This window comes from Ascaphus truei, chromosome 2 (genome assembly GCF_040206685.1).
Source record: "Ascaphus truei isolate aAscTru1 chromosome 2, aAscTru1.hap1, whole genome shotgun sequence".
NCBI classification, from domain to species: domain Eukaryota; kingdom Metazoa; phylum Chordata; class Amphibia; order Anura; family Ascaphidae; genus Ascaphus; species Ascaphus truei.
Genome location: NC_134484.1, coordinates 363270019 through 363284514, shown reverse-complemented (window position 1 = coordinate 363284514; position 14496 = coordinate 363270019).

The window sequence follows — 14496 nt, the reverse complement described above, 5'->3', positions numbered from 1 at the left end:
GCCGGTATCCGCTCTGGGGACCGCCTGCTTCCGGAGATACATTCTTCAGTAGGGAGTGCCGGTAGCCGCTCTGGGGACCGCCTGCTTCCGGAGATACATTCTTCAGTAGGGAGTGCCGGTATCCGTTCTGGGGACCGCCTGCTTCCGGAGATACATTCTTCAGTAGGGAGTGCCGGTAGCCGCTCTGGGGACCGCCTGCTTCCGGAGATACATTCTTCAGTAGGGAGTGCCGGTAGCCGCTCTGGGGACCGCCTGCTTCCGGAGATACATTCTTCAGTAGGGAGTGCCGGTATCCGCTCTGGGGACCGCCTGCTTCCGGAGATACATTCTTCAGTAGGGAGTGCCGGTAGCTGCTCTGGGGACGCCTGCTTCCGGAGATACATTCTTCAGTAGGGAGTGCCGGTAGCCGCTCTGGGGACCGCCTGCTTCTGAGATACATTCTTCAGTAGGGAGTGCCGGTAGCCGCTCTGGGGACCGCCTGCTTCCGGAGATACATTCTTCAGTAGGGAGTGCCGGTAGCTGCTCTGGCTGGGTAGCAGGGTTCACATTATGACTGCTTTTCAAAGCTCCCACGTCCTGTGGGCCAATAGGAAGCCGTGACATCATCCGATGCGGCTTCCTATTGCCTCATGTGACGCTGAGATACCGCACCCCCTTTGGAGGTAAGTATTTTTGGATGCTGGGGGTCACTGGAGCTGGAGGAAGATACAGGAAATGGAAAAGAGCGCACAATCCAACAGGAGCAGAGAGAGGAGAGGACCCAATTCCAAAAAAATATAAACTTTATTGTGTCATGGACCTAAAATCCAACGCGTTTCGAACGCTGGTGCGTTCTTTATCAAGGATAACATACACTGCTAAAACATCCTAATATATACCCCTCTTACCTGCGATCCGATCGCGCCAAAAAGAGCCGCACAGTGACGTCATGACGGCCGTGTGTGCCCACTGTGCGTGACGTCACTGTGCGTTCTTTTTGGCGCGAACGGATCGCAGGTAAGGGGGGTATATATTAGGATGTTTTAGCAGTGTATGTTATCCTTGATAAAGAACGCACCAGCGTTCGAAACGCGTTGGATTTTAGGTCCATGACACAATAAAGTTTATATTTTTTTGGAATTGGGTCCTCTCCTCTCTCTGCTCCTGTTGGATCGTGCGCTCCTTTCCATTTCCTGTATCTACTACAACTGGAAGACGGTAACAGTTGAACTTGTCAGGCTTTCTGGATTTTGATTGATCTTTCTGTATTCACTTAAACTGTAAAACATAGGGAATCTTACTCTTGACCTTCTCAACCTGAATTGACAATTACCAATGTATTGTATTTATTACACACATTTGTGAATACTTCTGTTAGGTATTTGATCCCTGATAAAGTAACTAAAATGGCAACATTGCAATTAGTTATTTATTTTATATGGCACCATCCATATTTGCAGGGCTTTACAGTGGGAGTATACAGGAGATTTATAAATGCAGGGATTTACATATTCAGTATACACATGCAATCTAATAGGCTAAGGATATTTCAAATAAAAAAAGTCTAAGAACATTCACACAAAGCAATACTAGTCTGGGCAGAATTAATGTAAACTCGAAGTTTGAATTATACTTGGATCAAAGTTTGTGTGAATAATACATAACACAGACAAGATCCAGTAGTATTTGTATAAATTATACATTTATGCATCAGAAATTGGCAACATTTGTTTACACTGTGTACAAATCTGCCAAGTTTTGTGTAAAATGTGCACGAATCCATCAGAATCTGGAACTAACAGTGTTTTTATCAATTCTACGTGGAACCAGCATTATTTGTATCTTATGTATTAATCCGGCTACATTTGTGTATGTTTTGCAAATATCTGATTTTGATTCTGTAAGATTAAAATAGTTTAACAGTAATTATGTTGAGATTGAATTCATTTTGTAACTGATCTTTCTATATGTTACAACAACAACATTTGCATATTTTCAACTGAATTTACATACATCTGTCAGGATTCAAAAAAATAATCTTTTACACACACCCTTTTTCTTGGTCGGTTGCACCCGAAACGCTATTAAGAATATTTTTTCCTCACTAAAGTAAAGGTTGCAAAATTCAATTTTTTTTAAATTACAAACAAAAAGAAAGAGCAGTGATCCCAGTACGAAACCTTGAGCTACTCCACTTACAACTTTATCCCAGCCTGAAAAGGTTCCATTTACAGTATGACAACTCTCTGTTGTCTATCACTCAACCAGTTTTCAATCCAGGTGCAAATATTTTTACCCAGGCCAGTTTTCTTTATTTTGTACACTAACTTCTGTGTGGCACCGTATCAAAAGCCTTTGTAACATCTAAGTAGGCCACATTAACTGCATTACCGTGGTCTACATTCTAACTCTAATAAGGTTAGCTTGGCACGACCCATCCTTCATAAATCCATGCTGACTATTACTAATAATTTTGTTATCCATTAGGTAATCCTGACTATTATAAGCAAAAACCAATCTGCATCAGAAATTGAATGAAAAAAATACCTGACCCAAACAAAGAGATGCTTGGATGGTGCAAACCTGCAGACCTCTGAACTAGTGTACGTGCAAATAAAAGAGGATTCCCAAAGAAGGGAATAGAACGGTCTAGCAAACCAATGACCTGGGAGACTGTTCTATTCCCCTCTTTGGGAATCCTCTTTTTTTTATTGTATTCCTGAATATTATTTCCTTCTAAAACCCTCACATTAATGATGTTGATTGTTTTGTTATTCTTTTTAATCAATTGTCTTCTTTTCACCTTCACATTCAGATGTAATTTGCAGCAAACCAATCAGAGATCACTCCTTTTGTGAAAAGGACTGCAGGTTAAGGACTGCAGTCTTCAATCATATGTTTCTTCTTAGCTAGGATATAGTCAGTTTCATTCTTTATTCCATTGGGTCTATTCCAGGTACATTTTCTATTTGGATTCTTCCTGAAGAATGAATTTATGATGTAGGAAGTTTTCACATTCTGCAAATTCTACCAATCTGTGTCCATGTTCATTCCTGTTACATAACCATACTTACCAATGGATGCTTTGTCTTTCTGCTGGGCACCAATCCTTGCATTGAAATCTCCCATATTGATCTTGAGGTGACAATTTCCTAAATTGGTTGATTGATGGTAGAAGTCTTCCACTTCATTTTCTGTGTAACCTGAGCATACACTTGAATTATTTGGAGCCTGTATCGCTTTGTCAACTGGCTGCTCTTTCTGATGAGTGTTCATACTGTACTAAAGGGTATGTCTCTTGTTTCCACTTTACATTTTTATAATGAATTATACAGTTGAGGGGAAGGGGGATTTACAGAAAAAATAATGGGGTCATTGGGTGATAAGCATGGAATTAAGGAAAACTTTAAACAATAAGGTTACAAAAGAAAAAGGAATAACAATAGTTATAAATGATACATTGTAAATCATACATAAAGAATAATAAACACGATGCATATTAACATTTAATAGTTAGTCATGTTTCGAGTGTTAGGCCCCTAACGGTCATCCGTATGGAAAATGCACCTCGAAGCAGCGACATTTCTATTATTGTTTTCGAGATATTGATTCATTTACGAAAAAAATTCTAGGGTTAAGACCTCTCTACTTTGGGCTATCATAGATACATAGCAAAACCAAGGTTCCCACACGGACTGGAATATGCTGATGGTGTCATTAAGCAAAGCTGTGAGTTTTTCATAGACCATTATATGATTGATTTAATGTATAACTACATTCAGGTCAGGAGCCGATTGTTTCCATGCAGAGACAATGCAATATCTCATAGCTGACAATATTTGGGTCATAGGTTATTGCTCTTTTTTAATTGGTGGGAGCTTATTCAGGAGGGTGGTTGCTGTGTCTATCCTTAGAGAAGATCTAAAAATCTAGGTAAATACTGTAGTTCCAACATTTGGACCACTATACTTGCACAGAGGGACACTCCCACCATATATGTGTAGCGCTGCTTCAAACCGGGAGATCTTGCTAAAGCTACAGGTGTCATGGTGCTAAATAGTTTTGAGGGTCCAGGAGATCCTGAGGGTCAGCGTTGGTATGGGGAAACAGAACAGGCTTTTGGTGATCCTTCAGGCTCTTCTCATGGTGTCAGCGCCTCCAGTCATAGCAAGCTCCAGGTGTACTGGAGACAGTCCCCACCATGACAGTCTTCTCTCAAACCTCTACCCAATAAACTGTAACTTAGGCAGAGGTATATAAAACAGAATCCTTTATTGAGGCAGCTACTGCAGTTAATACAGCATGTGTATAGGGTTTTCAGTATAGGACCCATGCCTCTGGATGGTATCTGGCTTCTCTCAATTGAGGCCTTGCAGTCTATTAGATCTTTTCACCTCAACCTCCTAAGGGGCTGAGAGCATGTCTCACTCCCAGCCGGGTGGAACTAGAACTGCCTATAATTTAGAATGTCTCCTCTTCAGTACAGAGGGGTAGGGCACAAGGTCTTCACCGATTGGCTGTACAGAGACCCAGTTCCCCTCCACCCCTGTCACACAAAGAGGCTGCATGAGGGGGGTAAAACCCACAGGATAGCCCGACACTGCCGGTAGCTACTAGGACTTACATGACAGGAGGCAAAAAAAATAGCCCTGGACCAGCCATGGCTACATATGCATAAAGGTTTCAACCATTCTACAGTTTCTTAAACAGAGTGGGGATGTTGTGAGAAATGTTTTATGTAATGTCTTCAGAGTATAGTACCATCTGTAAAGTAATCTGTAACTGTTTTCTTTTATCACAGTGTTGATAGATATACGTAGCTGAGATAGTCTCTGAAATCTCTTCCCAGTCGCTGGGATCTAGGGAGGCTCCCAGGTCTCTTTCCCATTGTTTAATGTGGATAGGTTCAATATCATGGTTTATGTGAAATAGCTCCTGTATAATAAGGAAATCAAACTTTTGGTAAATGGGTTTTGTCTACAAATGGAATCGTAGCACATCTCCTCAAATGGTGAGTTACAGTTGGGGCCTGATGATATATAAAGTGTCTTAGCTGTAAATAACAGAACCTCTATGAGTTGGGGATTTACGGTTGCTCTTTTAAGGACTCAATGTTTTGATTCCATTTCCATCAGCATACCCTTACCTTAACGGTACCCTTCTTTTGTCTCCAACTTAATTGTCTACCATTAAGGCCCAAGGTGAAGGCAAGTTTATTGTGCAGGGGGCTCATGTTACTTGCATCAGAGGTCAGCTTCGATTGCACTGATGGGATAATCCATAGCTTTAATGAGTAGTTTATGGAATGGAGTGAGGTGGAGTCTGGTGCCCTATCTTTTCTACATAACCACATGAAATAATCTAGAGTTAATGGTTGTTCTGTGGAGTTTTTAATGTCAACCCAACAGCAAAGCCCCCTGCATCTCTTTGTAGGTTAAGACCAGCTGGCTGACTTTTTCCGGCTCATATAAAGGTTTTAATAGTCTGTTGCACAGTCTGAAGGTTCCATGATAGAAGTGGGATCGATAGTGATCACCTATCACCTATCAGTGGCATACACCAATTGCGATCTCCCTCCATTTCTCTCTGAGATAATCAAAGTCACCAGTCATCCAAGAAGGGGTTCCCTACAAGAGACGTATTACTTTGTGATGGGCAGGCACTCACAAAGGGCCGTGTGAGTGGTTTTCTATTATATACATTCTGTATTGTTTTCACTACTGCTGTCTCCACTTACACCAACTGCGGGTTTTCTCTATTCCTTCTGAGATTGTAAAAGCCATCAGCTACCCAAGAAGTGGTTCCCTACGAGAGACGTGTTACTTTGTGATGGGCAGGCACTCACACAATCTATTATAATTATCTACCACCCCCCCCCTATTTCCCCATCCCCATCTCATCATTTTCTCCCATTTCTTTGTTTTTGCGCTCACCATATTGTGCATCCATACTGTGTGAGGATCCTGGGAGATCTTTTTTCGGTCGAGCAGCAGCGAGGGATTGGGGCCAGTATTTTATTCTTTATTATTTCATTTCACTACACACTTTATTTTGGGTATTTCCTATCATTTAGGGATTACTAATCAAATTACACTGTTTAATGAGCGCCCCAGTCTCTCTCTCTATCAGAGCCTTGAAGAGTGCCATACTTAATATTCCGGGACACCAAAGAAAAGCCGTAGCTCCTGATTAGGGCCATAGGAGAATTTTACAGCATCCGAACCATCGTCAGGAAGCCTCCTTCAAAGCCTGAAGGTATTACCAGTTTACCCTATCAAAGACCTTCTCAACATCTCAAAACATCAACATAAAGGGCGTCTTAGTTGATTTAGCTATATGAACCAAATTGATCACTCTTCTAATGTTGTCCGGGGTCTGATAGTTCGGCATGAAATCCACTTGATCAGGATGTATTATTTGGGGATGAACATTATTGAGTTTTGTTGCCAAGATTTTAGCCAGGATTTTGAAGTCTACAGTAATTAGTGAGATTGGTTAGTCATGTTTACAGTCTAATAGATCCTTATTTGGTTTTGATATTAGTGATATACTGTAGTTGCCTCCAACATTTCTTTAAGGAGTATGTCGCCTCTAAGAAGGCTATTAAAGAGATTAGCTATATGTGGTATTAGTATACATGAACCAAAGTTATAAAATTCAAGCACAAATAAGACTTTAAATTTACAGAAATTCTAAAAATAATTATTAATTAATCAAAAATCGTGAAGTGAATTAGTGAAAATATTTTATGAAAAACACAGTGAACAAAATCGACCACAATTAAAATTGCAGTGCAACCATAGGGACTAGTGCGGCAACAGTTGCAGGTACTATAAGCTGTGGTCTGGATTGGAGAGTGGAGAGTAATCGAGGTACGTTGCCGAGGTTGGGGTTGGAGATGTGCGGATCGTCGAGGGTAGCCGGCGTCAGGAGTAGAAAAGAGCGGAATCCAATAGAAAGCCGGGGTCAGGCATTAAGAGCTAGGAACAACAAGAGTGACAAGACTTCGGAGGTAAGCAGCAGTGAACACTACGTAACATAGGTTTATGCTCAGCCAATATGTCAGTGGTACAGCTGAGCATAAATAGGCGAAGTCAACCAATGAGGTAGGGGGGTGGTGTGGAGGTATTGCAGCAATGATGGCTGCGATTGGCCGCTCCGGAATCCAGGAGAGGTGTGGGGAGGTACTGTGGTGTTAGGCTGCTGGCGCGAGTCCCATGTGTGCCGATTGCGCACTGCGCGTGCACGCTGAATCCCGATGGTGCCGCTGCATGGGTGGAATGCGTGTGCGTGACCCTTGAATGAGAGGTGTCCTGGCCGGTGGGGAGAGCGGGAGTGGTTGAAGGTAAGCGGGGAGTGCGCCGAGGGTGGCGTGGCTCCCCGATTCTTACACCCTGTAGTTATGAAATCAGAATTCAACCTGTGATATATGCTAATAAACTGTATAAGTATTTTTTTTTATGTTTTATACTGTTATTTTAAGAAACTGTTCTGCATTTATTGTAACATTATGTTCTTGTAATCCTTTTTCTGTAATCTAAGCACTATATTTTTATATGTATTAAAACATTTAATAAGTAATGCTTTGGGGCTCTGAATGAACTGTTGTACGCTCTTCAGAGAGTAATTTCAATTTTCAAACACATTTTTCAAACACATATTTCTACAACAGATTTTGTATGTGTTAAATGCATAGTTTTTTTTTCTATAATAAATAGGGATGTGAGACCCTGGGTGGCGGAAGCGGATAGATATGATTGCAATTGAGTAAAGGGTTAATATTAACTCATTGAAAGTACCTTGCAGAGGAGAAAGGTGAGTTGGCTAGAGTAGCTGTGTGTATTAACCATGATTGCATATCTAAGTCATGTGCTCACTTGTGTGCTGCTCGTGATAGATGGTATATGGGGACAGATTGAGGGGAGATATTGTTCTTTTGAGGGTCTTTGCGAAGGTGAAAAGTGGGCCGTACACAACAGAATTAATATTGAATTCGACATTAAGTCCGTGTGATTGTAACGTGCACAATCAGTGAATGAAAAAGGATTCGCTCTAAGGTAGTTCAGTGGTTCAGTTATGTTATACTTGTTCAATACCTAAATAAGTGAAACCTGACAAATCTGAGCTATGTACTTTTGTTTTTAAATGAGAGAAACATTGTGGGACTCTAACCCTAGTGTAATATTGTGTAGGTGTTCAAGAATTCGAATCAATTCGAATCATTGTACAGTCCACATATTGGAGACCACAAGGACACACCAGGACATACACTACATGGTCACTTCTACAATTGATAAAGCTTCACATCTTGGAGTTTTCTCTTGTGACCAAGGATTGTGGTTTCCATTTTTTTTTTTTAAAGAACCAGATTATATGGACACTCATAATCGTCCCTTTCAAGAAAAATACAGCAAAGATGATTCATCAAAAAATTCATCTATTGCTATATAAAAAGTTATTTTATATTTCCACTACTCCACGTCACTCTGTGCACAAAGCTAATACAATAAACAATTTAAAAACATTTTTATATATCAATAAAGGAATTAAAATATTTTTGAATAAGAGCATCGGTAAAAAAAATCAGGTCATTTTATTTATGAATCCGGCAACAATTGTATATGTTTTTTATGGATCTGATTCTGATTCTGTTGGATTAATATAGTTTAGCACCAATTATTCTGAGATTGCGTTTATTTTGTAACTGTGTACAGTACTTTACAATTAAAAATGAACACATTTTCAAGTGAACGAACATAAACCTGTCAAGATCCAATAATATCAACTTTTACAGACCCCCTTTTATTGCTATGTTGCACTTTTGTGTTGAGACGCTATTAAGAGTATTTTTCTTTCTTCATTAAAAGGAAATGGAAAGGAAATACTATTAGATTTTTTTATTAAGCTTTATTTTTGTCTTCTTTCATTGGAAACATACATTGAGCAAGATGTAGTTAATGTGGTACACCACGGGTACAGAGAGTCCAATACTACATTAGAAGACAATCAGATCTTAATTTACATATTTATACATTACATAATTGAAATTAAAAAGCACTCCATCAAGGGTAAGGCATTAGTTTGTTCAAGTCAAATATAACAATTCTCAATTTAATCTGAACACTGAACACTGAACTACATTGTATGGTTGCATTTTTGTAGATTTATGGAATACTTTTTAATCAAATATGAACTGTTAAATATTAATCTTTTGTTTTTCAGATCTTGGCCTCCCAGTAATTCTCCCAATATATGCAAATCTGCAAAACTTTCTAACAAGCCATTACAGTCTCTTGTTGTAAGAAACTGTGATGTTGGCTCTACTAAAAGAAACATCAGAATCACAGACCAGCAGATTGCATTACTGCAGTACCATGGCCAGATCCAACTGAGGACTGATCTCTGATTGGATGCTAGTGCTGCATTCATATTGGTCACCTCCAAAGCTAACACTAGAAGAATTGACGGGTTTTCTTTCATTTATCATACTTTGTGTTATCTTTTAACCAATCTCTACCAAAGATTGTAACACTCACTTTTTGTTCAACTGCATCAACCATATTAATACATGTATCCATTTAATGTCTGTATTTTTCTATTTAAATGATATCGTTTTGTACGTAATGTAGGTTGCATTTCCGAACCATTAAAAGGCCTTTGTGTTTTTCAAAACAAACTGAGTTATTAACAAGATATGATAGAGACAACCTGCAACATGTTATTTCATTTTGAGATCAAGACAAAAAAAAACAATCTAATGGGACACCGTGACTGGGCTTCATACTGTACAGTATATTCTGCAAACATGGACATCCTCCTCCCATCTATTTGCTGCTCCTCTACAAGCTGCTCAACAGCAGTACTGCTGCAAAGACTGTGACTGGTGTTTAATATAATACATACAATACCAATAACATTACGCAATTTTTAATTTTACTGATGATTTTTAAATGTCAGTACAATGTCTGTCCCTGTTTTTATCTGTGGACAGATAAAAACAAAATTCTTCTGTGATGCTGTCTGAAGTAACCAATTGGAAGACGTAAAAATAAAAAGGTACACTGCCATAATTACTTTGGCACGTGGATGTCTAGCTGCTTTAATGATATGTTATATTTTGAATAGCTTCATTATTTTGTTTGTACAGGAAATCTTGGTGCTACTTGTCTTATTTATATATAAAGTTTGTTAAGAAAAAGAGACAGTGAGAGTAGCAAGCAGGCAGCCAAATGGAAACATTGGAAATGCTACAGAATAGGAACTTCATAGTGAATAAATAGCAAATTGCTTAAAGTTTGCATATAAATGTGGTGTCCATTAAAACGGACCATAGGGATATAGAAGAGGTTACTAGGGGCTTAGTGGGGAAATACATCTGTAATAGAAGATACAGTAGCTTACTTTACCAGCCACAAAAGTTTCTAAAAAGTTATCAAAATGCCATGCCAAGCGTCTATACAAACTACATGCAAAGTGGTTAATCCAATAACATAAAACAGGCCCTACTATTGAAATAGCAGTTTTCAGTGTCTGTGAAACTGACGCTGAGGTAACACAGAGTTAGAAGATATTGGGATGAGTTCTAGAGCTGTTAAAGGCTTGCAAAACAGCATTCTAGAATATGAAAACTGGATCTCTCATTGGTAGTCCAGATTTTTGATTCTAACACTTAAAATCCCCCAAGAACAATCTCACCTTCTCTTGTCGATCCAATGAGGTAGAAGTATTGAATTTAGATGTTATTTTGACGTCTATTTATACAACAGAAAGAGACATGGAGATACCTTTATTAACACTTCAATTGTTTCCTGATTCGTTTTGCTAGCAAGAAAACATACTAGATTTGTTAACACGACAGTGAATATGTTTAATTTAAACTTAGACCTTGAAATGTGGCCAGTGTTCATAAGTAATATGAGGGCAAACAAAACATTTGAAGTCAGGTCCACAAGGGATTGAAGGGAAAACGTATAAAATCAACCATGTGACAGAGTCCTCAACAACTAAAATGTTCGATTGTATTTATTTATACCCATCTCTCTGTAGTGTTTCCCTATATCCTATGTTACATCCTTGTGAAGACTACTCATCATGTAGATTCCTAGGGACCCTGGTAATCAGATATCCTTCATAAAAAAGGCTTTACTGCTGGTAGACTAGTCAATGACTGAGCCACTGATTGAGCCACCTGTGCTGAAGCAGGGATTTCCTTAAAAGCTGACCTGTTGCTGGTCCTTGAGGCCTGGAGTTGGCCACCCCTGTACTAAAACAAGGAATCAAACAGCAACACAGTCAGATAATAGCTTCAGGCAGTATAGAAAGACTTTATCTGGTCCGAGTTTCAAGGCAGTTGGAAAAGGGACCTGATTAAAGCATCCTGTGAACTAGAGGCAGTAACTTTCCTACTCGGACCACATTGAAAGATGTTCATTTTACCTAGAAGAAAAAAAACATCACAAATACAGGAGAAAGTCAGCTCAAAGCACACAGTAACGTTTGGTAGAAGTTGCTTGTACTGTTTATCAGACTTTACCTTGGTTTAGTCGTCTGGTTTATAGTGTTGGGCCAAAATGTTACTAATGTTGTTGAATAGATTCCAAAAAGCACTGTAAATGTGTATTGTCTTTAGGTGTGGTTACTGAATGAGGAAGAGTAGTCATAATACTGTAGTTGTGACACTATCTATCTGTTCCCAAGCTATGCAGTGAAATAGTAGGCAATCTACTGTAGCTGCGGCTTTAGGCTGCGCTTATAATGCCTGGCGAAGGCGCCGCGCCAAAACAAATACATTAAATCCCTCGCATGCGCTTATAGTAGGGGCGACAGCGACGGAGCGACAAAAAATTTGGAAGCCAGTGGAATTTGATTTTGGGAGAGACAGTCGCCACATGTGACTGTCTCTAAACCAATCACAGAGTGTCTATTGCACTCTGCCCTTCGTGACGTCACTGGCCTTGTCGCCAGCAACGTCGCTCAAACCTAAAGTTCAACTTTCGCCAGTGGTGACAGCGACGGGGGACGTCATCGTTCGCGTCGCCGGCACTATAAACGCGGCCTTAGACTGAATTAGGGCAGGGGCAGACGTGTCAAATTTTTTTACTGGTGCAACTGTCCAATTTTTGGGCCACATTTGGCTGTCCAATTTTTGGGCCACATTTGGAGCCAAGTGCTTCATATATTGACACAAAAGAGTTGCAAAATGAAAATATTTTCTCTAAAATTGCCTTAGTGCAAAGACCCAGTAGGTGTGAATTTGAAGTTACCCAAGATTGAGGCGTCTCTCTAGTTAAATATGTTCAGAGTGGGCCTGAGAAATTGCATATTAGAGACAAATAAATAATAGGAGACATAGTAATGCTTTAGATAGTGGAAGATTCAGGGAGTCATTTTTACTGATAGATTAATAGATGCATGAATTAGCTTTCCAGACGAAGAGGTAGCAATAACCACAGCCCATAGAGTAGAATTACTCGGGATATGCAAAAGGAGTTTCAGGAAAAGATCATAGATTTGTGTGGACTCTGATTTTGTGGCAACAGGGAACACGGGCTGATTAGGTAAGAATTAGATTGCTGCACTCATTTTTGTGTTTGCACTTCATAAAATGCATGCAATTGCATTAATATAGACCCACTGTGGTCTTTCTCCCTCCTAATAGAGGTAAATGAGAATTTTAATCCTAATAGAGGTATATTAGTATTTTATCTGGTAGTGTTAGGACTTGCGAACAGGTGTCTGCCTTGACGTGGCTCGCAAGCTTACAACGCTTTGGCCAAAGGGTTAAACTAAATGACCCTATTTCAAGAGAATATATAAGTATTTTACTGTGTATTTCTGTCATGTTGGATGTAGCATTGGGCTTCTCTGTCGTCTGTTGTATACATATGCCACGCTCAATAGCACTCCATTTTGACACATATACATATATATATTTTGTGGGGGCTCAGGGGTTTCCAAAAAGAGCTTGCTGGGGTTCTGTGTTTTGTTAACCCATTCTCAGCTGTTCCAGCTGATGGAGGTTGGTGGCTCCTCCTTCCCAGGTTTTAAGCCCGCCCCTCCCCACTTCCCTAGTTTGCAAGTTCCTCATTCTGCTGGATATAGACCCACTGTGGTCTTTCTCCCTCCTAATAGAGGTAAATGAGAATTTTAATCCTAATAGAGGTATATTAGTATTTTATCTGGTAGTGTTAGGACTTGCGAACAGGTGTCTGCCTTGACGTGGCTCGCAAGCTTACAACGCTTTGGCCAAAGGGTTAAACTAAATGACCCTATTTCAAGAGAATATATAAGTATTTTACTGTGTATTTCTGTCATGTTGGATGTAGCATTGGGCTTCTCTGTCGGCAATTGCATTAACCCCTTGCATCCAGAGAAGCCTTAAATACATTGCAGAGATGAGTTTCAGCAGTTAGCATTCATGTTAAAATCAGTAGTTTTTAAAGAGAACTAATAATGGACCATATTAATTAGGAAGTGTTACTCCTTAAGTCACCTTCTATACCTTTAGATGCCCTGTGGCCTCATTCAAGTAATATGGCCATAAAGATCCATATTTACTAAGCTTTGTTACTCCATTAGACACCCTTCGTGCTAAAAGACACCTTACTGCCCATTTACTTGAATGGGCCATAAGGGGCGACATCTTGCTACAGATGCAACCACCAGTATCTGATCACTTGCCTGGGTAAAAACGAAGGCATCTCACAGTAAATGCCTCAACATTTCTGTGAGATTCTGCCGCCAGACTAATGGCCCATCGGATTAACACAGCAGTTTGAATAGGACAGCAGGGACCCGCTGCTGTGTTAATCCGATGGGCCATTAGTCCGGCTGCAGAAATCTCACAGAAATGTTGCAGTTTATTGGGAGATTGCCCCAGATTTTCCAAGGCAAGTGATCTAATACTGGTGGCTGCACCTGTATGTCATGCCGCCATGCATTGGAGTATGTTTGCTTAGCAAATAGGTTACATAGCACGAAGGAAACCCTGGTAAACTTTACATTTTTTTTTTAAGGCAGATAATATGTTGTCGTAGAGGTAAAACGCAGTAAGCGCATTCTTGGCAAAAACTCACTAAATGCACTTCCTGACTTATAATTTCTTGATATTTCTATTTAAAAACTCACTCACTAAAAACACGTCATCTTCAGCACTTATATCAAAATACCTTCGTTTTTAAATATAGCATTTTTCCTGTCCAAAATTACCTTTAATCGCCTTCTCCTCAGCACTCAAAGAATGTAGTTAATTACTTTTACCTCTACGACGACGACAATGATATGTCCATATAGTCTTTTTTCCTTTATTTACTTATTTATTTGTTATTTATGTACCGGTGTACCGACGAGTATTCTAAAAGTTGCCTTGGAAAATCTGGGGTTATCACCAACAAGATCCAGGACAATGCTGGGTACATGCTGGGTACATGCTGCAACATTTCAGTGACATTTCTGCAGACAGACTAATGGCCCATCTGATTAACACAGCCGGGGTCCCTGGCAGTCCCATTCAGTTTG